This window comes from Urocitellus parryii, chromosome 10 (genome assembly GCF_045843805.1).
Source record: "Urocitellus parryii isolate mUroPar1 chromosome 10, mUroPar1.hap1, whole genome shotgun sequence".
Taxonomy (NCBI): domain Eukaryota; kingdom Metazoa; phylum Chordata; class Mammalia; order Rodentia; family Sciuridae; genus Urocitellus; species Urocitellus parryii.
The window spans coordinates 61,910,507-61,924,630 of NC_135540.1; the positions used below are offsets into that span (position 1 = coordinate 61,910,507).

Sequence of the window (14,124 nt, forward strand, 5' to 3'; positions counted from 1 at the left end):
GGTCATTTTCTGACTACAGAATTCTTTAATAAAATAAAAAATGTATTTTTTCAAGTACACAATATATTAATTTTCAAACTCCAGTTATATCTGCAGAAGAGATTTAGTTTTTAGGAACAGAGACATCAGAATAGCTAATTGGGAAATTATACTACAGAGATGTATTAACAAAGGCAGCATGGTATTGGCATCAGAATAGACATGAAAACCAATTGAATGAAATAGAAGACATAGAGACAAACCCACAATCCTATATTAATCTGATATTTGACAAAGGTGCCAAAAAATATATGTTGGAGGAAAGAAAGTTTTTTTTGAAATTTTATTTATTTATTTTAATTAAGTATATAGACAGCAAAATACATTTTGATACATTGTACACAATTGTAGAAAATGTTTTATTACTCTCTACACAATCCAGCATTGCACAATATGTGCAGTCATACATGTATCTAGGGTAATAATTTCCATCTCATTCCACCAACTTACCTCCATAACCTCTTCCTTCCCCACCCTCCCCTTTGCACAATTAAAGTTCCTCACCCCCCCCCCCAATTATGGATCAGTATTCACTTATCAGAGAGAATATTTGGCCTTTGGTTTTTAGGATTGGCTTATTTCACTTAGCATGATATTCTCCAACTTCTTCCATTTATATTCAAATGCCACAATTTTATTCTTTTTTAATGCTGAGTGGCATTCCATTGTGTATGTATACCACAGTTTCTTTATCCAATCATCTACTGATAGGCATCTAGGTTGATTACACAGTTTAGCTATTGTGAATTGGGCTCCTATAAACATTGATGTGTCTGCATTGCTATAGTATACTGATTTTAAGTCCTTTGGGTATAGACCAAGGAGTGGGATAGCTGTGTCATGTGGTGGTTCCTTTTCTAAGAAATCTCCGTACTACTTTCCAGAGTGGTTACACCAATTTGTAGTCCCACTAGTAATGTAAGAGTGTGCCTTTTCCCCCTCATCCTCACCAACACTCATTGTTGTTTGTATACAGAACACTAAAGAAAGAAACTGAAGAAGACCTTAGAAGATGGAAAAATCTTCCATGCTCTTGGATAGGCAAAATTAATATTGGCAAAATGGCCATACTACCCAAAGTGCTATATAGATTCAATGTGATTTCAATTAAAGTCCCAAAGTCATTCCTTATAAAAATAAAAAAAGCAATCATGAAATTCATTTGGAAAAATAAGGGACCCAGAATTGCCAAAGCAATCTTTAGCAACAGGAATTGAAGCAGGAGACATCATAATACCAGACCTTAAACTAAACTACAAAGCTATAGTAAAAAACACCATGGTATTGGCACCAAAACAGACAAGTAGACTAATGGTACAGAATAAAAGACACAGAAACAAACTACATACAGTTATCTCATACTAAACAAAGGTGCCAAAAACATACATTGGAGGAAAGATTGTCTGTTCAACAAAAGGTGCTGGGAGAACTGCAAATCCATATGCAACAAAGTGAAATTAAAACCCTATCTCTCACCATGCACAATATTCAACTCAAAGTGGATCAAGGACCAGAGACCTTGCACCTAATACAGGAAAATATAGGCCCAATTCTTCATCATGTCGGATTAGGCTCCAATTTCCTTAATAATACTCCTAAAGTGCAAGAAATAAAATCAAGAATTAATAAATGAGATGGATTCAAATGAGAAAACTTCTTGTCAGCAAAGAAACAATCAATGAGGTGAAGAGAGAGCATACATTTTGGGAGCAAATTTTTGCCACATGCACATCAGATAGAGCACTAATGTTTAATATATATATATATATATTTAAAAAATTAAAAAAAAAATAAACCCAATACATGGACTAAAGAGCTGAACAGACACTTCTCAGAATAAGATATATAATCTATCAGCAAATATATGAAAAAAAATGTTTATTTCTAGTAATTAGAGAAATACAAATCTAAACTACTCTAAAATTTCATCTCATGCCAGTTATAATGGCAGTTATCAGAAATAAAAATACAGTCTTTTAAACAAATGGTGTGAAGAAAAACAGATAGCTATATATAAAAACTAAAAAGTATACCCTTCTCTCTCATCCTGCACAAAAGTCAAAATGGACCACAGTCTTGGGAATTAGACAAGAAACTTGTACAACTACTAAGAGAAAACATGTTCAACAGTCCATCATATAGATGGTTGCACTGACTTCCTTTAAACGACCCCCAAAGCACAATAAAGAAAACCAAGAATGAATAAGTGGGATAAATAAAGTAAGAGCTTCTTCAGAGCAAAGGAAGTGATGACGTGAGAGCCTACAGAATGGGAGAAAATCTTGACCAGTTCAACATGTAAAGCAATAAGGGAAATACATATCAAAAATACATTAAGATTTCATTTTAATCCAGTCAGAGTGCCAATGATCAAGAATATGAACAACAATAAATGTTGGCAAGGTTGTGAGGGAAAAAAGGTACATTTATACATTATTGGTGAAGTTGCAGACGAGTACAACCACTCTGGAAAATGGTATGGCGATTCCTCAGAAAACTTAGGATGGAACCACCATATGATCCAGCTTTCTCATTCTTTGACATTTTCCCCTAAGATCTAAAATCAGCATGCTACAGTGATACAGCCACATTAATGTTTATAGTAGCACAATTCACAGTAGCTAAATCATGGAATCAGCCCAGATACCTGTCAATAAATGGTTTAATTGGGTAAATTAAGAACTTGTGAGATATGATGCAGGTACAGTTACAATATAACTGAAGTGTTTTATTGTCATTTCCCCTGCTTAAAGCATTTGATACATTACTATCTCTGTCTAGTTCATTCCATGATAAGACAGAGATGCTTGGTGACAAACATTATTCTCAAGAAAAGGAGTTCCAGTGGCACACTCCATTAGTTCAGTACTTATAAGAAATTGTTATATATATATATATATATATATATATATATATATATGTATATATAAAAGCTAAAGCTACAGTTATATAAAGGAAAGGGAAGACAAGGATAGGATAAAATAAAGAAATAATCAAATATATATTAAGAGGTGAGCAAAAATGTCCAATAGAGTAGAGAAGAAAGGGGGAAAAGAGGGAGAATAGAAGAGCAAATGGGAAGGAATGGGGGAAATCATGAACTGAAATCAATTTTCACGCATGTATGAGGTTTCTTGGGATGACCCCAACTACTATGAATAACTATAAAGATCTAAAAAAAGAAAATCTCCAATTGAAAGCTGGATTCATTGGTCACACCTATAGTGCCAGCTACTCAGGAGGTTAAGGCATTAAGACTGTAAATTCAAAGCCAGTCTGGGCAATTTAGTAAGCAATTGGTAGAACTTCCCTGGGTTCAATTCAAAACACTACAATTAGAATAGTAATAAAAATAAATTTCTCATTCATAAAAAAAGGGAAGAAAGAAATCCAACTCTCAAAGTAAAAAATTGCCAGCACTAGTTGCTTTAAATATGACCTATTTCTTAATAAATCATGAGGAAAGAAAACATCCTGAAGATATACCAGAAATGATTCTTCAACTAAATTTTGTTTCTTTGACCATGTAATAAGATCAAATGAGTAAAAAATCCATTCCTATTTTTAATTGCTAACTTATAAAGAAAAGTCCCACTAGGGTTTTGTTTTGTTTTGTTTGTTTGCTTTTTTTTGGGGGGGGGTGTCCTGGGTTGAACTCAGGGGCACCTGACCATGAATCACATCCCCAATCCTTGCATTTTATTTAGTGACAGGGCCTGAGTTGTCTCCCTGAGTTGTCTCACTGAGTTGCTCAGCATCTCACTGTTGCTGAGGCTGGCTTTGAACTCACAATCCTCTTACCTCAGCTTCCTGAGTGGCTGGGATTACAGGCATGTGCCACCATGCCTCATAATTCCCATTATTTTAATTGTGGAGAGTACCCCTGAATCATTCCAATGATAAAATTGAAAACTACTTTGAAATGCATGATTCTCCAGACTATATCTATATCCATATCCCAGACTCTAATACTATAATATTCTATGATTGTTATTCTTCCACATTTCAATATGAGAGGTGTAAATCAATTTATTCACCATTACTTGTTAATATTCAAATCTAGAAAAAAAGACAGTTAAAATCAACTTGGGAAGTACAAAGAGAATATTAGTTTAACAGCTTTATAAGCATAAAGATATTGAGGGAGAAAAAAGTACCCTACAATATTTACAATAAGAGAAAAAAAATCTTGCAAAAACTACAAATTAGCATCTCTTCTTTTTTAATTTTTTAAATTTACTTTTGCATTATAATTCTTAATACACCAAAAATATATCATAATTTATCATATCTGATTATATATAAGGTATGTTGACACCAAATTCACATCTTCATACATGTATTTTATATAATGATGAGGCTCTCCTTTCAACATCCATGCTATTCCCCTTCTCTCTCCCTTTCCCTTTCACCCCTATTCCCTATCTAGAGGTAATCTTCCTCCCTTGCTCTCCCTCCCAACCCCATTTTGAGTCATCCCCTTATATCAGAGAAGACATTTGGCATTTTTTTTTTAGAATTGGCTAACTTCACTTAGCATAATCTTCTCTAATGCCTTCCATTTCCCTGCAAATGCCAAAATCTTATTCTTTTTTTAGTGCTGAGTAATATTCCATTGTGTATAAATGCCACATTTTTTTATCCATTCATCCACTGAAGGACATCTATGTTGGCTCCACAGTTTAGCTATTGTGAATTGTGCTGCTATAAACATTGATTGCCTGTGTCTCTGTAATATGCTGTTTATAGATCCTTTGTGTATAGTCCGAGAAGAGGAATAGCTGGGTCAAATGGTGGTTCCATTCCCAGTTTTCTAAAGAATTTCCATACTGCTTTCCAAATTGGCTTCGCCAATTTGCAGTCCCACCAGCAGTGTATGAATGTACCTCCCCCCCCCACCCTCGCCAGCACTTGTTGTTGTTTGTCTTCATAATGGCTGCCACTCTTACTGGAGTGAGATGATATCTTAGAGTAGTTTTAATTTGCATTTCACTGATTGCTAGAGATAATGAGCATATTTCTCACCATGCACAAAAGTTAACTCAAAATGGATCAAGGATCTAGGGATTAAACCAGAGACTCTGTGTCTAATAGAAGAAAAGTAGGCCCTAATCTCCATCACGTGGGGCTAGGCCCCAAGTTCCTTAATAAGACGTCTACAGCACAAGAATTAAAACCAAGAATCAACAAAGGGATGGATTCAAACTAAAAACTTTTTCTCAGCAAAAGAAATAATTGGTGAGGTGAACAGGGAGCCTACATCCTGGGAGCAAATGTTTACCCCTCACACATCAGATAGAGCTCTAATCTCTAGGGTATATAAAGAGCTCAACAAGATAAGCACCAAAAAACAGATAATCCAATCAATAAATGGGCTAAAGACCTGATCAGACACTTCTCAGAAGAGGACATACAACCAATCAACATCTCTTCTTAATACACTGATGTCACAAGACAAAGAAAATTTACCAGAACTTTGGGAAATGACAGCAAACTCTAGGAAGTAGGAAGAGACATACTATAAAGAAGGTGGGAAAAGTAGAGAATGATGGAGGACTCTGTGGAAGAGAAATTGCTTTAATTCTCTTATTTTCTTCTTCATTTTGTTTCTTTCTTTTTTTTCCCATTGGCAATTCAATTCACTTTTAATTTCCCTTATAGGATGATAAACATCCCATGAATAAAAGTAAATAATTTTCTTGGAATGAAGACTATGTAGAAACTGTTGCATAAATGTTAACATGTCCAAATCAAAATAAATATCTTCAGGTACATCAAAGGCCCGATTTTCATATGCCTGCTGCTCTGATTGTATTTTAATACAGTAGCACTACCTTAGATTTTGACTACATAGATATATAGTGGCAATTTCAAGAATTACTATTACCAATTAATGCCCATATCTATATCACAATAGTCACAGATGAAAAGCCACATAGATAAATACATGTCTACCAAAGCCAATACACAGTGACAAATATAAATAGAATAACATTTGTAGGAATAATAATTAAAACATATTATCACAACTTTGCAACATAAAATGGTATTGTAAGAAATACCTTTAAAATAAAAGAGTAAGGAACTGGGAAGATACCCCAGTTAGAAAGTATAAAACTTGACACATTTTGCAAAATCAACCAACCTTAAAATCTTAACAAAAGTTAACAAAAGATGTATAACAACTTGAGAAATATTATTCAAGAAAAATGTTGAGCCACAGTTTAGAAGAATGTAACTCTACAACATTTTTGTCTGGAGCTACTCTAGTTTCCCCAAGTTTCATTATCAGGCAATTTTACCACAGCAGGACAATTCCTATAATCTAGCAACTCTTCCACCAGAAAAGAATATTTGACTTTTCAGTAAAGCCTGAAGCATCCCTAGGTTTCAGGTATTATTAGATACATGAAATCTTGATTTTTTTTTTCTTAAAAAAAAAAAAACTAGAAAGTCAAAAGTTAGAGCTCATCTCAAATTGTGACCTGGGGGGTGCAAATAATAACTAGAAATACAGTGGGATATCCAGGCAGCGAGACACCTATAGTGAACCTTGATAACTCCCATATATCTAACATGATCTGAAAGCCTATGCACATTTGCCAGGCTACAGCCAAGGTCAAAAAAGAAAAGAGAAGTCTTGTATTAGTTTCCTAGTACTGCTGTGAAAAACTTACTACAAATATAGTGGCTTAAAGAAGAAAAATGTATCGTAATTCTGGAGGTCAGAAGACAAAAATCAGTCTCACTGAGCTTAAATCAGGCTGTAGACAGGATGGTTCCTTCTGGGAGCTTTGGAATAAATCATTTCTTGGATATTTCCCCTTTTGTTTCTTGTGTTCTTTGGCTTGTAACAGCATGACTCCAATCTTTCCTTTTGTCCCATTGTCTTCTCCCTTTGACTCTGATCTTCCTATTTCCCTTTTATAATAACTTGAATGTTTACATTATATCACTTAGACAATGCAGGATAATTTCCCTTTCTCAAGATCCTTACCTTATTCACACCTGCAAAGTCTTCTATATCACCCAAAATAACATTGCCTTCTGGGTATTATGAGCACTATGAGATGAGAATCTTTGTGACTGGGTGCATTATTCAGCCTAGAACAGGATTCTACCTACGTCTATGGATGCGGATATTTAACACAAGTAGGATTTTTGCAGAAAGTAAAATCTTATGCAAAGTTCTCAAGAGCCCTAAATTTGAATGCGTTTTTCAACTCATGAACAGATCCATTAGAAATGGTCAGGGAGTATCCTGGCTCATGGGTTTTGAGCATAATTTCTGATCTGTCATTGATTACAAGATATGATGTCTTGAGCATGATAAAATTGGCATAAAAAAGTCAATAATTACATAAACAAAATTGACCAGAGTGGTAATGGTGGTAATGGTCATATTTTGCTAAATATCAGGGAAATATTGAATATTTATTGATTGGACTACTCAGGCACAAATAAGAATGAAATTATGACATTTGCTGATAAAAAAGATGGAACTGGAGACTATCATGTTCAGTGAAATAAACCAATCCCAAAAAACCAAAGGCTAAAGCTGGGCTGGATGGCTCACACCTGTAATCCCAGCAGCTCAGGAGTCGAAGGCAGGAGTATTATAGTTCAAAGCCTGCCTCAGCAAAAGCGAGGCATGAAGGAACTTAGTGAGATCTTACCTCTAAATAAAATACAAAATAGGGCTGGGGATGTGTCTCAGTGGTTGAGTGCCCCCTGAGTTCAATGTCTGGTTCCCCTCCACCAAATAAATAAATTAATTAATTAAATAAACAACAACAATAAAAGACTGAATGTTCTCTCTGTTATGCGGATGCTAACTCACAATAGGTGAGTGGGTAGGAGTGGAGGGTGGGGAGAAGGAGTGGAAGTCAGCAGATTGGATGGGGGGGAAATAGGGATGGGAATGGGAAAGACAGTACAATGAATTGGACATAATGTTCATATACAAATATAAAACCAGTGTAACTCCAATCATGTACAACTGCAAAAATGAGAAGTTATACTCCATGTAAGTATGATAAGTTAAAATACATTCTATTGTCGCATATAGCAAAAATAACAAATAAAAGACTTATTTGGAGAATACTCATTTCACAAATAACCATGAAAGGAATAATGTGTAGCTTTAACTTATATCATATAGAATCTGTAACAAAAATGAATCATATACCTTGATGTAAGAAGTAGATCTTGAAAAAATTTATAAGAAAGTAGAGAAAGAAATCTTTGAAACTTGGGTTAGTTAAATATTTCTAAGCACATTAAAAATGTTAAATTGTTACTCATCAAAATTTAAAAATATATTTCCACAGCAAACACAATTAAAAAAATGAGGTCACTGATTTGAAATTTATATGTGATAAAGGACTTATATTCTGAAAATATAAAGATATTTTGCTACTCAAATCATCAGAGCAAACAAAATAAGAAGAAAATATGTTTGAATTGGCATTTACCAAAAAAGAAAAGATAATAGTTATGTATCTACTGAACATATAAAAAGATACATAGCATTTTTCAAGATTAAAGAAATAAAAGTGAAACTTACAATGAGATGCCATATTATTAATAGCTATAATTAAAATGGCAGATAATAACCAGTGCTATCCAGGATGTGTAGAAACTTGAATTTTTATACATTGCTAATGTAAACGAAATAGTATACTTTCTTTGGAAAATATTTTGACAGTTCTTAAAATGTTATACACAAACCTGTCATAAGACCTAAGTATTTCACTTCTAGAAATCTCTCATTGAGCAATGAAAATGGTTATCTATACATATAGTTTTGCAGTAATTTTAATTGGAGCAATATTCATAATAGGCCAATAATTTTTAAAACATTTTAATGATGAATGAAAAATTTAAAAATAGCATATACATAGAATGAAATGTTCTTCAGCAATATGAAAAAACAAACTACTGAAATAGCTACAAAATGGGTTAATCTGCAAAACACTGTAATGAGTGAAAGATGTACAGATTGTATATTCCCATATTCATATATACATTTTAAAAATTAAAATCTATACAGATACTAGGTAGATTAGTAGTTGTTTGGTACTGTTATCTGGAATGGGTACAAATTGCAAAAGGATGTTTTTGGATGAATGGAAATAGTTTAATGCTTGATTGTGACGATATTTACATCACAGTGTAAGTTAATAAAATTACCAAATATTATTATTTATAAATAATGGCTCAATGAGTTGCTAAGACCATGGTTTTAGAATATATAAAATCATATAGATATTCAAAATGTGCAAAGGATATCCAGGTATTTAGAAATAAAATGCATGGAGAAGTTGATATTTTGATTAGATGGAGATTAAAAAAAAAAAAAAGCTTCCAAAATTCTTTCCACAAAATAGTTGTGCACTCTCTGTTTACTCACTGTTCAAATATAAACTCTCTCAGGAATTAGCTATATATAATAAAAATCTTAAGAAAACTAAAAACATTATTAACTTAAACTATTAAATTGGGAAAATTTTCACCAAGGCAAGAGGCCTAGACACTCTATAAGAATATTTAATATATTTGATAATACAAATAGTCAATATTTGAGTTCCCTAAATATAATGTAGAATGGCAATAGACCTTAGGGGAAAAAAATAACAGGTCTGAGCGTTGAAATGTTAATATGAAACCTCATATACCCATAATGGAAGACCATGAACCCAATAGGGAAATGAACAATATTGATAAATCAATTTTTAACTGAGCATAAAATATATGAAACATATTTAAACTCTGAACTGTTAAAGTAAATGAAAACCACAATAATAAGTTATCATTACTTTAAAGTTTTTAATTTGGCAAAATGTTGCTACGCATGCCACTGTTTACTCAGTTTCACCAAACTGGGAGATGAAATTTGAAAGAAAACACAAAAATACAAATAGTAAGACCAGATGGTTCAACCTGCCTCCTAGTAGACTAACTACTAGCATACTCTGGAAGTTTAGCATATAGATTTTTACATCAAGGGGATTCATGGTGAGAATGTTACTTTAAAACAGAACCAAGATCAAAAGTTTGAACAACCCAATTATAGTCATTAGATTGCACCCAAAATTCTCTACCCCCAAGCAGCTGGTGCCTGAACTTTAGGTCATGAACTGATAAACTCCACGGCAACCATAAAATTTCCCTTTGAATAGGGTGTCACCAGAAAACTGGGCAGACTTTTCTGCACCTTTCCACTGAGAAATTAATAAGAGAGGTGAGTTGGCCACTCCCGACAACACAATATTTTTAAAATAGTTATGCATAATATTGTTAGATGTGCAAGGAAAAAAGCACACTCAGGACTTGCTCTGGAAAATGTAAATCAATATAGATGCCTTAGTATTTTATGCTAAATTTATAATTAGCAAATATTGAAAATATTAGAGAAGGTAAATATTGAAAATAGAGAAGATAACCTTTATTATAAACTCAAAATTAAGATAAATAATTTGTAAACATAAAAATTACTTAAAAGTCAAGAAGTTTTCATCATTAAAGTCATCACTATGGTTACTTGCAAGAAAACACATTAGTTACTAGTTTGGGTAGGATTAATTTGCAATTTATGTAAGATAATAGTGGTAATGAAAAGCACACTTCATTCCATCTTGAGGATTCATATTTAAATATTATAATCATACAGAAACTATCTCTAAATATATTTCTTTTTTAAATTCTAATTTGTTATGTATGACAGCAGAATGAATTTTACAATTCATATTATACATATAGAGCACAAATTTTCATGTCTCTGGTTGTACACAAAGTAGAGTCACACCACTGGTGTCTTAATACATGTAATGATGTCCATCTTATTCCGCCATCTTTCTTATATATTTTAACTGAGCAGTTAAAGTTTATAATATTGTTAATGTCAACATGATATTAATGATAATACTAATATAAACAATAAAATATAATGGCAATAATATTGAGACTTTACAACAGTCATATCCACCAGAGTATATTGCATTTTTGCTTTTTGTGAAATACTTCAAAAATAGATAACATGAACATTGTTGATGCCTGTGTTTACAAATGAGCTGACTATAGTGACAAATGTTTTTTGCCCATGTTTATAAAGCTCTTAAGTAATGGTGATAGTTAATTTAGAGTTTATTTTTATTGTATTGAAGGATACTTAGAAAGTTGATAAAACATACTTAGAAAGTTGATAAAACATATGTCTGTGAAGGTGTTTTCAGAGAAGATTGACATGTGAGTTCAACAAACTGAGTGTAGAAAACATGTCCTAAAATCTGGTAACACCATCCAATATATTGAGAATATGAATAATGAGAAATAGTAGAAGGTACAACTTCATATATGTGTACATGCTTGTTCCTTCTTGAGAAGGTGCATTCTTTGTTTCTACTACTTTTGTGGATATTATACTCCAGATTCTTCAGCTTTTGAATATGACCTTGCTTCAGCAACTCTCTATGTTGTTTTCAGTCCTCAGCCTCAGACACAGACTGAATCCTTTGTCTTTTTTTGTTGTTGTTCTGGGAATTCAAGCTTCGTGGAATGAGCAGATATTGATTTTTATGGCTCTCTTGCTTGAAGATGGCTATTGTGGTATGCCTCTGATCATGTAAACCAATCTCATAAATTTCCTAAATTCATATATGTGTATGTTTTGTTTTCCTCTTTAGAAGCCTAATTAACACAGTAGCTGATTCAGAATTAAAGACTAGTGCATCTCATACCAGGGCCCATGATCCAAAATCTTCTATTCCATGGTATCCAAACTATGAATGCATTTTGTTTTGAAATTTATGTTAATTAATGTTTTATTATTTAAGTTGCTACTTAGGATGCTTTTATTTTATGTAAGTGTAAGATTATTGTCAGAAGTGATGGTATCCAAGGAAATCCATTTTTAAAAACTATTTTATAATTAATAATTTATCGAATATTATCATAACTAAGAAGTAAAATTCTCTCACTCCCTTCTGTAAAATTTTGATAAAGATATGAAAATTATTATTATACTGCCTCATTATGTTTATCTTATACTTTTTCAATAAATACGATACTTAATGGTAAATATAACAATTTCCTCACACAGGAATTTCTCTAAAAATTTTACATATTTTTGTCTTTTTTCCTAATATCAAGGAATGCATTTGTTAATATAACAAACATCTGCCCAGGATTTTTTAAAGATAGTAATTTCAAATGTCTTACAAGCAAATATGTGAAATATAAAGTTAAGCTATATCAAAATAAACTACTTACATTAAGGGAAGTAGAAACTGAATATTTTCTCAAAGAAAAAAAAAGCTGTCTTTATAATATATATATTCTCACGTTTGCATAATTACAAACAAACAATCCAAAATAATGGATATGTATGTGTGTATTCATATAATGAAAATTACATAGGAATTTACTTTTAAATATTACAGTAGAAAAGGAGTATGTAGTCAGCACAATTGTGCTGTGCAGTTTGAACTTTAAATGTGACTCACACTGATTTTACAGGCAATTCAATACTAGAACTTTATAAAAGTGATAATGGTGGAAAAATAAATTGATTTTGAGAGATACCACTTGGAAAAATAATTAGAAATTTTTATAACTTCCTGACGTATTTTGTAGATCTATTGTATATATGTTCTATATCACATGTATACATATTATTTCATTTATAAAATTCAAATATTTAAACCTCATAATGGTGATAAATAGACAAGAGCTTCCTTTTTTTCTAATTTGTACCCCTACTGACATACTTCATTATTAGCTTCTAATTGGTTTTGATTTTGCATAGCTCTGAAACTTATTTGAATACGTTTATTAAATTGCTGACAGCAGAAAGAAAATTTAATTTAATTAGAGGTCATTGCACTTCCAGATTGAGTTAATTAAAGATCTAATCAAGCCTCCTGGGGACAAGTACATTGTCAGTTGGGAAAAATTATCACAAGGTGAAACTTTAAAATCTACATTAAGATTCATTTTTTTTAACCTAAAATGTTGTTTCTTGGGTCCTCCCAACTCCATAACCCATTTATTACTGAATAATGAATGTCAAGAAATATGTACCTCATTAACATGCTGTATTCAGACTAAGTACATCTTTATCAATTGTTCAAAAACATGCAAGGTCTCAGTCTTGAATGGAAGAAATGATTTCTAAACTAAAACGAGACTATTCTATAGAGACTCTGGGCATGCTTATGTTTCCTGACAACAAAACAACATCAATGTAATTAATTGTTAATTAACTAAAATGTATAATATCTTTATTTTAGTACCACTTTAACTTTCTCTTCAAGTCTACCTACTGAACTAAAAAGAAGTCTCGATGTAGTAAATGGCTGACATTGAGATCACTCTGAGTTGGTATTAATGCCTAAGTCTAAAATCTGTATGTTCATTACTGAAAACATGAAACTCGAAGAAGTCCTGAACAAAAATTAAATTGTGGTTTGGATGGTAAAGGGATTTTTAGGTATAACAAGGGTCAGGTGTGTTGCACATTAATAAATGCACTGCTTTTTAAAACTAAAGAATGAACGAAAATTATTTTATAACTGTTTGGTGGAAATGTGTGAACCACAAATTGATATTGCCTCTATCATTTTGTTGCCAACTGGTATAGGAGTAATTCAGTTGAAATAATTTTGTAAAAGTAAAAGCTATATAAGACGTGTCTATCTCTTGCAATCATCCAAGAAAGCATGTAATCAAACTTAATCTTCAAAGCATCGTGGAAACACACAACTAAACCAGTCAGAGTCACTCCAGAAGAACTGGGCTGGCACGAATTAATGACACACAGAGAAATACCTTTTTCTTTGGGTTCTGTGATGGCCCCCCTGACCCAGCTCCCACAAAGGAGGAAAGGAAGGCAAGAAAGAGAGGGAGCAATCCTGGAATCCAGGTTAGCAAACCCATGGAACATTCTATCCAAAAAAGGGCAAAAGAGTAGGATTACAACAAACAGGTGGGTGTAATTCAATCCCATCAGGTGACACCCCTCCCAGAGCTGCACCTTTTTTACCAAGCAGAGGCAAATCCACATGCATTGCAATGGGTACAATGCCA

At 32.6% G+C, this 14,124-nt stretch overlaps 1 non-coding gene across 1 annotated transcript; it reads left to right on the plus strand.

Moving 5' to 3' along the window:
* The first annotated feature begins 2,734 nt into the window (after positions 1-2,734).
* LOC144257344 (small nucleolar RNA SNORA63) lies at positions 2,735-2,860 on the plus strand. The gene has a single exon (XR_013344433.1). It is a non-coding gene; the product is annotated as a small nucleolar RNA SNORA63 (small nucleolar RNA).
* Positions 2,861-14,124: the final 11,264 nt, after the last annotated feature.